Genomic DNA, 10,070 nt, shown 5'->3' on the forward strand with positions numbered 1-10,070 from the left:
TAACAAACAGACATCCAGTCACAAAATAGCATAAGAACAATACAAACAATACAGAGTTACAAAGTGGTAGGAAATTAACAATGGTTGTTGTATTATGTATTGATATCTTCAAAGTGGTTTCTCAGGAAAACAAATGAGCCCTAGAGACTTGCTGTGGGCCATCACTCAGCATAAGAATGAGTCTCATAGCCGCCGTGCTTCCTGAAGCCAGGCAGGCTATAGCTCTCATGAGATGTGAAAGAGAAATAAGTTCCTCTTGTGTTTCCCCCACCTACGTACGCTGTTTTCTGGTGAAGCACAAATTCTCCTTTTCTAACAAGCTACCTAGAATATAAGCTCAGGGATGCCAGGGACTTTTCTTGCTTTTTTCTTTGCTGAATCCCAGTAGTAGAGCTATGTCTGGCACAAGGTATGTGTTTCAGAAGTAGGTTTTGAGCGACTGGCTTCCAAGAGATTGATTTAGGATTGCTTTAAAGGCCGAGCTGCATCAGGAGAGAGGAATGCGCTATGAGGGCAAGTAGAGTTCAGACAAGAATGGAGAGGAACTGATAAGGACCGGGTGCTGGGCACAGGAGGAGGAAGAGTCAGAAGGCATCCAGGTAAGATGTGGAAGGGGATGGTGTCCACTTAGCCTGGCCACAGCTGGAGCCATGTGGAGACCACAGCTCCTTCTCACTTGTGCTGAAATCTCTGAGGCCCTGGTCCAGGGAATGGGTCAGGAAATACACTGGGCTCTGGAGAGAACTGTGGTCCAATTCCTTATCCCCTTTCCCCTAGCCTGGGCAAGAGGACTGCATTGGATGACGAGATTTTCCTCTATGTTTGTTCAATGATATCTGCCTTTTCAGCTTTCATGTGTTTTTGGGACACCCATCAGCTCAGAGGGAGATAGTTTCCACATCCTGAAGGTGAGTCGTGGGGAAACTCCTCTTTGATTTCCTGGTGGAGGCAGCTGAACTGCACAAGCTTGCATGAGCAGTGGTGGAAAGGATGCTTGTTAGAGGATGAAACAGACCCCTGTGCCGAGGAGCGCCTGATGCGTGGCTGGTTGGTCGGAGTCTGGCATCCTGGCCTCCCCACCGCCTGGCTGGCTGGGTCCTGGCTGCCACTTCCTGTGCTCTCTCTTTGTTGGTGATAGCCTGCTGCTTCTCTTTCAGGGTTTAAGAGCCTCTTGAATTCTTAGATTCCACTCTACCCACTCCCATAGATATCCTGCCTCTCAAAGTAAAGTAACCAAGGGAGGGGAACATTAAGTCAAAGAATTCTCATCTGCTTTTCCCAGCAGGGGGCATGGTGGTCAGACTCACAGGTCCTGGAGTCAGCTCTCCTGCTCCCACTCCTTCCTATGCCTTTACTAGCTCTCGAATCCTCTACAGTTAACATTCATAGCCTCTAATGTTGTCCTCCATGAAAGAAGTTATAATGCTAGAGCCCCATGAGGTTATTCTGGGGATTAAAGTAGGTACTTAACATTGGGCACGGCATGCGGCGACTGATTGGTAAGAGAAAACTGTCCTTAGTTTTGCCTCTCCTTTTCATTTGATCTTTTGCCCGAACTGATAAATACTTTCACCTCGTCACAAGGTAGGGGTGACTCTAGGGAGTGAAGTTAGGAATGGTAGGAGGCAGAGACATTTTTATGTTATTTTTTTAAGTCATCTGCTATATTTTCCAAAAAATAGTGGTTGCTACTACTTACTGAAGACTGGACACGTCACCTACCGTGGTGCTTTTAAAGCATGTCTTCAAAATTTTAGTATTTTAGAAAAAATAAAAGCAGTCACCTAATTCTTTTCCTCTAGCTGGTGATCATGATTCACATCCAGTGAATGGAAAGAAAGAGGCGCTGCCTGACCGTCTGGACCAGGCTGCACTGGTGATCTCACACAGCTTACTCTCTGTATTGCTCTCTGTCTGTGTCTGTCTCTCTCTCTCTCTCCTCTCTGTGCCTTCAGGGTCCTGAGCTGCAATATTGGAAGTCGAAGGGCCCTGAAGAATCTGTGCAAGAGGAACATGTGGTTGGGGCTCTCAAGTACAGCGAGAGACACTGGGAGCCCCAGGCCGTGTCTTCCTATCCCAGGCACCAGATGTGTAGACGAGGTAGTCTTCATCCATGCGAGCTGTGGCCATGACCTGCCACAGTCTTACCAGAGGCCCCAGCTCAGCTGCTCTCAAATTCCTGACTCACAAAAGTCATGAGAACTAAAAAGCCATTATTTCTGGTTTTGAACCCCTAAGTTTTGGGCTGATGTGTTATGAGTTGATAAATAATGCACACATGATCAACATCTCACGTGATAGATGGGATTACCTTTGTTTTATAAATTCAGGACTAAGCTTTGGAGAATTTGAACACGAATAAAACGCAAAGGTGGGACACACACTTGTGTCATCTGACTGCAGAGTACATGCTCAACCCCCTACACTGCATGATGCTGCGTGCGGGTGGGAAGCAATGGATAAGCATGCATAATTTTTCTGTATCTACCCCACCCATGTCTCTGCACTTTAGGATTCAACACGATCGCTTTGCATTTGGAACAGTACCACCTACTCAAAACACCCCAGGTACTTTTCTCTCTATAAGAAACAGTGTGGAGACATTGAACAGCATGTTTAAAGCTATAGGCGAGGAGCAAGTGCTTGTGTTGGCACCAGGTAGTCTAATTCTTTTTTTTTTTTTTTTTGGCTTTTTTTTTTTTTTGGTACTGGGAATCGAACTCATGACCTTATGCTTGCCAGGCAGGCGCTGTGAGGCTGAGCTATATCCCCGGCCCAGGTAGTCTAATTCTAATGCCCATAGTTGTACCGCTGAAGAGCCCCTCTTAGGTTTAGGGTTCATAACTGTGTCCTGTGTGCAGGTTTAACGGATTTGTGCACGGAGGATTTTGAGGCTGAGGAGGAGGAAGGGGTTGGTTCTGCTTTGGCTGAGGTCCAGGAAGAGGATATGGTTTCACAGAAGCCGCAGTCCCGGCTGTGAGGGATGAGGAAGAGTTCAGAGTTGCAGAAGGCCACTGTAGGCAGCAGGAGTCCTGTGTCAAAGCGGACAGTGTGCTAGGGAGGGAGTGGAAGGAGGCCGACCCAGCAGGACGTGCTGGGGCTGGAGTGCGAGAAACTTAGTTCCCCAGCACTGAGGTTTTATGCAGAGAAACTTCCTGACCAGATTCTTTAGAAAGATGACTCTGCTCGCTCTCTGGAGTTTTGGTTGGAGCACAGAGCACATGGGCACTTTTATCTGCATGTGGTACTTACTCCTAAATCTCAAAATCTTTCCCCACGAAAAGCAGTCTTTTCCTTTCCTCCCTCCCTCTTCCCTCCTTTCCTTTCCTCTCTCTTCTTCCCTCCCTTCCTCCCTCCTTCCTTCCTTCCTTCCGTCCTTCTTTCCTTTCTTCTTTTGTGATTTGGAGTCACACTGTGTGGCCTAAGCTGGTCTCAAACTCCTGAACTCATGATCCTCCCACCTTGGCCTCCTTAGAAGCTAGGACTGTAGGTACATGCACCACTGCTTACAGCTCACGGTCTCTTCCCTTGCTTGCAAATGCATCTCCTAGGGCCCCGCTTAGTCAACACCCCACAGTCTGCCACACCACAAAGCCACAGCTGGGACAAATGAGGGTGGGCATCAATATCAGCAAAGCTCAGTCTTCAGGGCCCCTCACCTTCATGAGCTCCTCAAAGTCCTCTACAAAATTTTGTGTTTGCAATTATTTATTTATTTATTGATTGATTGATTGTCTTTTTGAGCCAGGGTCTCGCTATGCAGTTAGGCTGGTCTTGAACTCACTTTGTAGCCCAGGCTGGTCTCAAACTTGCAGTGATTCTCCTGCCTCAGTGCTGGGATTATAGGCATGCACCACCACGCTTGGCATGTGTTTGCAATTTTTTAGTTAAGCGTTGTTCCATTTTCTCTTCGATTTTTTCTAATTAGACTTTTGTGCCATTTTCTCTTGAGCTCTTTCTATTCAGGCTTCTGTACCATTTCTGCCACCTGGATCCTTGCAACAGCTTTTCCTGGGGTCTTTCTATTTCTACCCTTGCCATTGCGCATTTTGCAATCAGAGTGATTCTTCTAAAACAGAAGTTAGATCCCATCCATTCTCTGCTGGAAACCCTGCTGTAGTTTTCACTGAGAGTCAAAGCTTAAGCCCTGAAAATGCCTGGGCAGGCAACGCACAATCTGACCCAGTTTCCTCTTTGGGTTTCTGCTCCTCACTCTTCTTTGTGCCTGCCCCCGCAGGCCACTTGTGTGTAGGCTGTGGCTCCAGCCTTCCTCATCAGAGAGCCTGTCACACAGATGCTTGCCCTCCTGCCTTTCTCGGCTCCAAGCCGGCCTCTTCAGGAGGCCCCTCCTCACCACCATCCTTGACCTGCAAACCTGCCCTCTTCCCCTCAAGCCGTGCCCTCTGGATTTGCAGAGGTAAAAGCCCTGAGCTCTTGGTAACCTGATGTTTTACATATTTGTGCACTGATGTCTCAATTATTGATAATAATCAGGACTCTAGAGAATTTTAAAGCTCAGAAATTGTGCTCGTATCTTCTCCTCTGGAAATCACTGTTTCCGTTACACAAAGAAAACTAGGCTCAGAATCAAGACTCATCTACTAATGACTACCATTCTGATACCTTCTCGGTGTCAGGCAGCGGGGCCCATGCTTACCACCTAGCAGGAACAGCTATTGCTCCTTTGTCTCGCAGTCGAGAGCCTGGGGTGTAATTGGCCCAAGGTCATGGTGCCCAGTGCACCCGGGCTGCCTGAGTCCAGAGTCAACACCCTTCCCAGTGTCGCCCTGTCCATCCATTTCACTACACTGCTTTCCCAGATGTGGCTCAGTGAGGCGGACACTAGGACTTTGATTTCTTCTCCTACATTTGAGTGCTAACCTTTACTTAGAAAGTTTTTTACTAGCAAATAAGAGATAGCTCTGTTATTAGTTGTGTGTGTGTGCATTTGTGTGTGTGTCTGTTACATTTTGAAAGAAATGTTCTTTTGGAGCCTTAAGTGATCCAAAAGGTTACAAACACTCTTCTTCCACATACAGGGTAGGGATCTTATCTAGGGTTTACCAGCTGGCTTCTCAAACTGGGGTTTTCAATCATTTTCCTTCAAAGAAATACAAATGGCTAATGAGTGCATGAGAGAAGGTGCCCGATATCTCTGGCCATTACAGAAATGCAAACTAAAACAACCCGGAGATTCTGTTTCACCCTGGGAAGAATGACGCAAACAACAGCAAACTCTGGTAAGGCTGCCATGAATAAAGAACCCTTCTAGGGGCTGGGGATTTAGCTCAGCGGCAAAGCGCCTGCCTGGCAAGCGCAAGGTCGTGAGTTCGGTTCCCGGTACCGGAGAAAAACCAAAAAAAAAAAAAAAAAAAAAAAAAAAGAACCCTTCTACACTGCTGGTGGGACTAGTACAACCACTGTGGAACTCAATACAGAGAGTCCTCACAGAACTAAAACTAGAAATTCCATTTGAGCCAACTATTCTCCTTCTAGGTATATCCTCCAAAGCGTTAAAAGCATTATATTACAGCGATACTTGCATACCCAGGTTTACAGCAGCATAACCCATAAGAGCTAAATCATGGAGGTGGCCCGTACACCCATCAACAGATGAGTGGATAAAGAAAGTGGCTGATAAATTTGAGTCATTTGTAGGAAAATAGATGCACCTTGAGACTACAATGTTAAGCAAATAGAGACTGAAGGTTCAATATCACATGGTTTCTTTTATATGAGAAACCCCAAGTACAAATAATTTAAAGAGTAAAAGAAAAGATACATGAAAGGTAAGCCGAGGTAGGAGAATTGCTGTGAGTTTGAGGCTAGCCTGGGCTATATGAGTGAGTTCAAGATCAGCCTGAACTGCATAATGAGACCTTGTCTCAAAAAAAAAAAGCTACATGACAGGACACAGGGAGGTAGACTTTTTGGAGATAGCAAGTAGAGCTGTGAGTGGGGGAAGAGGCTGGGAGGGGAAGGAAAGGGAGGGTGAAAGGGTCAAGGTTTGAAATGAGTACGTATCACTTCCCTACGATGAAGATATTTATTATGTACGGCAAACATATAGCAATACAAAGGAGCTGAGGGAAAAAAGAAAATATCTTTTTCTTTTGAGACACAAATTTATTTCTTGGTGGTGTTTTACTATAACTCCAAGACAAGTCAGAACAGACTGAGAAGAAGTAGCCCTGCCTGAAGAGTACATAGAAGCCTACCAAGGAGTTCTCATCTTGCGAAATTAGCCACCTCGTAATACAGTCTGCAAGCAGGTAGAAATAAACAAGAACCATTTGCCTTGACAGATATGTTCAACTCTTTTAAAAAGGTCTTCATTCTCAGGGTTTACTTCCAGCTGTTTATGTCCCCATAATTATGTGAGTCCAGGTCCATGAAAAACTGTATTCCTAAGACAGAAAAAAGAAACGATCTGGACATTGAACCCGATGTGTTGCACCAGCTCTCTCCCATTCACGTCAGCACTCCTCATTTGTCACTGTCAATGAAACCACACCGTGTCCATGCCAAAGTCTGAGTAGGGAACTTGAGACTTCCAAAGACATCGCTCCCTCCCTGTCGGCCACTTTGTGTTCTCACAGAAAGTGTTCCCTCTTTAGTGCCAACCTCAGGACTTCCCTGGGGACTCTCTGTGAGGCCTTCTCTTGGGTCACCTACAGTAGGGGTTTGGGGCCACAAGTGGGAGTCTTTCCATTATACACCCCAGTTTCCTGGACCATGGCTACCCCACCCTTTCCCCTTTTCCTTAGCCTGGCTGAAACAATTCTATTTTTCATTCCACACTCAGATCAATTCTCCCTGCCTCGCAGGAGCCACTGTTGGTTGCCACTGTCCCTAGTGATTTTTCTCTTCCCTGATACAAGTTTACAATGAGTCAGAAGATGCATATCTTGAACACTGTCCCACCTTTTTCCATCAAACACTAAGTCATATCTCATTATTTGTATAACATGATTTGTTTTGCTTCATACTGAAAGACATTTATGTTGGTAATACATTTTGGTGCTATAAACAATGTTGTAGTGAATATCATGGTACTTTTTCTCTTGGCATATTTGTTTCAAGACATGGAGGGTAAGTTCCATTAAAGCTGTTGGCTTAAAAATCACACCCATTACATGCTTTGCAGATCTACTATTAAACGTATGGGAGTGATTTTCTATATGTCCATCAACAGACAAATGAGTAAGGAAAATGGGATATTTACACACAGTGGAGTACTACTCTGTCACTAAGTATATGTGCTGCCAGAGCAAGCACTACTCTGCCACCAAGAAGGATCAATTTGAGCATTTGTGGGGAAATGGATGAAACTTGAGACCATAATGTCAAGTGAAATGAATCAATATACAGGCTTAAATATCACATATTTTTCTTATGTGAGAAACTCAAAATATAAATAAATTAAAGAGCAAAATAAAGATAATAGGTCACAGGTAGATAGGTCTTTTCCAAATAGGAAGGAGACCAAGAAATGGAGGGAGAAAGGAAGGAAGAGAGGGGAAGAGGAAGTAAAAAGAATTCAGGTGTGTCATGTGCTTGTACCAATCCCCCACAATGGATGTAATCCTTCTATACTGCAAACATGTACAATACACATAAAAAAGACTGATTTTCTGCACAGTCTCACCAACACTTGGTACCATAAATACAGTACTTAGATAGAATTTGCTTGGTGTACATATGTTAGGCTAGGTAAGAACATACGTGTGCATACTCCAACAACAGACTGAATGCTCATGCCCCCATTCGTTGTTGAAAACTAACCCGCAGTGTGATGGTGTCTACACATGGGGACTTTCGGGGTTGACTAGACCCTGAGGCAGGAGCTGCCATGGGTAGATCAGGGTTGTTATTAAAAAGAGCCCCAGAAGTTTCTCATTCTTTCCGCCATGTGAGGACACAGGGAAGATGGTTGTTTATGAAGCCGGAAGCTGGCCCTTAGCAGATCCTGACTCTACCAGAGCCACACTATCAGACTTCCCAGCCTCCAAAATTGTAAGAAATATAGCTATGCTGCTTATTAACCATTCAGTCTATCTTATTTGATTCCAGCACCCTAAACTAACAATACCCTTTCCTTTTATCTCTACAGAAAGGACTTTCTAGGTGGTGTGACTTTGAACAAAAAAATCAACTGAGTTTTCTTACTTGGAAAATGGAGTCAAGAATACCTACCTCAGCCAGGCATGGTGGTGCACATCTGTAATCCCAGCACTCAAAGAAGCTGAGCCCAGCCCGGGCAATTTAGTGCCCTTTTCAGACTCTCTCAAAATAAAAAATAAAATAAGGGTTGGGCAAGTAGCTCATGGTGAAGGCCCTGTGTCCAATCTCTAGTACCCCAGCCTACCTTACCAAGTTGTAAAAATTAAATAACACAGTGTAAATACAGAATCTTTCCCAGTGTTTGACAATGCCTAGCAATCAGCTTGGAACTTGCTGTGTTGCCTGCAGTACAGGTACACACAGCACACAGGGAAGTCGAGCTGAGGACAGCCAGTTCATCACAGTGCTACCGCACACTGGCCAGCTGCTGGCCATGCCAGTCCCCGTTCCCTGTTCTTCAGGAATTTGCTCAGGAAATGTTTTCCACTCCCTGTGGTGGGAGCCATGATGCCCCTTAATCTGGTGTACACCAGATTAAAGTTCCAAGCTAGTTAGCAGTGAGATCTGGAACCTAGTACTTGAATGGTGAGCTCTACCTCTTGGAAACTGGTGTCTGTACCACAGGCTGCCCACACCTTGCTAAACCTAAGACTAGTGTATCATCTTGCCAAGGCAGTGGTGTACACTGTCCTCTGTACTGGGTGGGACACTACCCACAAAGGTTCAACAGAAACACTCTAGTTAGCAAGGAAAACTAACCATATTTACTCCAATAAGGTTAGAAAAATCCCCTCAATTATTTTATTTATCCAAAGACTAATCTAATAGGTAGTGGATATTGTAGGAATCCTTGTATAACTTCCAACAGCCCACATTTGACAGAAAGCCTTTATCAGTGTGCCTTTGATAAGCCATGGGCTTGTGTCCTTTTTGCCATGTTAAAATAAGTACAAATATTTATTGTTTGCCATCCTATTTTATTGTTTCTATGTAGATGCCAGTAGGGAGAATTGCAGAAAGAATTTTGGGGTTTCATGTTGAAACAGGGAATGACCAGCAAGGTAATTTTATTTCAACCACAAATCTTAACTTATACTACAGCCGGAGTGATAGACGGTGCTGACCTTTTTCTCATTTTACGAACATTGTGGCTACGGGCATGAGGCAGCAGATTGAACTTTTGTTGTGCTATTAGGATAAATGGGGCAGGACTGTGGGTCACATTCCTGGGCTTCAAGAGGATCCTGCTCTGTGCAGGTACAAACAGTTGTACCCAGTCAGACCGAACAGCAGTGTGGAAGGAAAAGGAGCTACAACACAATATCAATGCCGTGTGGTGAATTAGAAGAAACATTTACATTTTGAAAACACTTTCCTAACCAGACATGGTGGCACACACCTGTGATCCCAGCACTCTGGGAGGCTGAAGCAAGAAGATCACAAATTTGAGCCCAGCCTGGGCAACTTAGTAACTTAGCGAGATCCTGTCTCAAAATATAAATAAATAAAAAAGGCTAGAAATGTAGCTCAGTGTGAAGGCACTGAGTTCAATCCCCGGTGTTGCAAAAACCAAACCAAACCAAAACAATAACAAAAAAAAACTCAGAAAAAAAATAACCTTATTAAGTTGCCTGGCCCCAATGCAAAGGGGTAAGGCTAGGCTGGTCTGTCCCTGTGGTCACCCAGGTCTGTGAGGGCGGAGGGCCTCAGCTGTCCTCTGACCCCATCAGAGGTGGTGTCTGGTGCTTTCGCTTCTTCTTGTGTGCTGCCAGGGCCTGGAGCCCGGTCCCAGGGAGGACATCAGGTCTGCTGTCACTTGCACTCAGGGCTGTAGCTGATATGAAGCCAGGCACTGCTGCAGGGCGCCAGGGAAGAGCAAGGTCTGAGCGGGAGGGCCCCGGGCTCGGGTCATGGCTCTGCCAGTCGGAGTCAGTTTCCTTACCCAT

General features: G+C 45.3%; 1 long non-coding RNA gene across 1 annotated transcript; it reads left to right on the forward strand.

Annotated features, from left to right (window-relative positions):
- Window positions 1–274: 274 nt before the first annotated feature.
- LOC102016899 lies at window positions 275–9,496 on the forward strand. Its single transcript, XR_263106.1, has 4 exons — window positions 275–599; window positions 849–908; window positions 5,110–5,240; window positions 8,114–9,496. It is a non-coding gene; the product is annotated as an uncharacterized LOC102016899 (long non-coding RNA).
- Window positions 9,497–10,070: the final 574 nt, after the last annotated feature.

This window comes from Chinchilla lanigera, unplaced genomic scaffold (genome assembly GCF_000276665.1).
Source record: "Chinchilla lanigera isolate Chin_1 unplaced genomic scaffold, ChiLan1.0 scaffold00061, whole genome shotgun sequence".
In the NCBI taxonomy this organism is placed as follows: Eukaryota; Metazoa; Chordata; class Mammalia; order Rodentia; family Chinchillidae; genus Chinchilla; species Chinchilla lanigera.